The sequence below is a fragment of the Dipodomys ordii genome, unplaced genomic scaffold, assembly GCF_000151885.1.
Source record: "Dipodomys ordii isolate 6190 unplaced genomic scaffold, Dord_2.0 Scaffold20, whole genome shotgun sequence".
NCBI lineage: Eukaryota > Metazoa > Chordata > Mammalia > Rodentia > Heteromyidae > Dipodomys > Dipodomys ordii.
The window spans coordinates 8,439,566-8,441,592 of record NW_012267236.1 but is presented as its reverse complement, the minus strand read 5'-3'; positions in this window follow the sequence as shown (position 1 = coordinate 8,441,592).

Sequence of the window (2,027 nt, the reverse complement as noted above, 5' to 3'; positions counted from 1 at the left end):
AGAAGTGGCGCTGTGGCTCAAGTGGTAGAGTGCTAGCCTTGAGCTGAGGAGCTGAGGGACAGCGCCCAGGCCCAGAGTTCAGGCCTCGCGACCGGACCCCCAAAAAAAAAGAAAAGAAAAGAAATCACCTTGAGTAAACTGGGCCCAGAGAAGGCAGATCACACAGCTGTGAGTTGACAACTTAGGATAAGCTGTGTCTCACACAGCCCGTAGAGTCTGATGATATGTACCCTAGCTGTGCTGATACCTGCCCCAACAGCCTTTAACAGGCCCCCTTGCCTTGAATGGCCTGTTGGATACAAAAATTTTATATCGTATGTTTCCCAGATCACACTTTGGGTTATGCTCATCTTTCAAAAGCTCAGTGATGGGCTGGGCATGGTGGGGCACTCCTGTAATTCCAGCACTTGGAGGCCTAAGGCAGGAGGATCACCAGTTCAAGGCCAGTCCAGGCTACAAAGCAAGACCCTGTCTCCTAATAAATTTTTTTTAAAGCTCACTAAAGGAATGATAGGTCTGATCCTTCCTTCCCTCCACTAAATTTTTAAAGTTTTAGGCTGAGGGGCTCAAGCCTGTAATCTTAGCTTCTCAGGAGGCTGAAACCTGAAAATCACTGCTTACAGCCAGCTTAGGCAAACAAGTTAGAGAGACTTTTATCTCCAGTTAACCAATGGAGATTAAAAGTGGTTCAAAGTGATTAATTAAAAGTGGAGCTCAGCTTGTGGCTCATGCCTGTAATCCTAGCCACTCAGGAGGCTGAGATCTGAGGATTGAAGTTCAAATCCATCCTGGGCAGGAAAGTCTGCAAGACTCTTATCTCCAATTAATCACCAGAAAACCAGAAGTGGGATTGTGGCTCAAAGTGGTAGAATGCTAGCCTTGAGCAAAGAGAGCTCAGGGACAGCGCCCAGGCCCTGAGTTCAAGCCCCACGACTAACAAAAATAAGTGGAGATGTGGCTCAGTGGTAGAGCATCAGACTTAAACAGAAAGGCTAAACGGGAACATGAGTTCAATCCCCAGTACCAGCACAAAAATACATAAGCAAATAAAATAAGTTTTAACATGTAAGTCCCTCTACAACTGAAGACAATAACAATATAAGATGCAGAAATCATGCTTAAGTATGTGTCAGACCACACCAGCATTCAGAGCAGCCACTGGCCCAAGGTCAAGCGGTGCATTGGTGGCAAAGCAGGGACTTGAACCCAGGCAGGATGATTTCACTGACAAGAGTGGATGCCCTTACCCAGATTGCTGTGTACAGTCTCTCAAGGGCCCATCTGCAGCAAAGGTTTGGCAGAAGCCACCACTCTTTATGCTGTGCTTGCTTCTTATGGACAGTCATGCTGAGAAGGGGGGCTGTGGCAGAAACAAGCCATCCTTCAAAGACGACAGACCCTGAGGGAGCAGAAAAGTCCCTTCAAGTTCTCCATGACCACCTCTATAGCCAGTGAGCTCTCTCACAAGCTCCGCCTTGCCTAAAGCCTAGCAGCCTCCCACAGCTCATCTCAGGAAGCCAGGACAGGAAAAGATTTGGTCGAGATGGACATATGGTCAGTGGGAAGAGCAACTACAAGCCAGGTATGCTGGAGCATGCCTATAATCCCAGTTACTAGGTAGGTGGTGGCAGGAAGATCATGGGTTCAAAGCCAGCTTGAGAAAAAACAGCAACACTCTGTCTTAAACAACTAAACGTGCTAAGCTGCCTGTCAACAACAGTGTTCCTTCCAGTTAGGAGGCTAAGGGGTGGTTCCCTCACAATGTGTCTTCACAATGCCTAATTGTGCAAATCTCAGTGCCCTCCTCCTGTCCAGCCAAGCAGGACCTTCATGCTGGAACAACAGCCCTCCAGTTTTCACTACCTTTGGCAGAAGGGGCAGAGAAACACACACACACACACACACACACACACACACACACACACACACCCTTTAGATCATTGGTTCAGCTCCTTTTACAGAGGGAGGGATTTGGGTTCACAGCAAAGTAACATGTTCAAGGTTATAAAGCAAGATTAGTGGTGTAG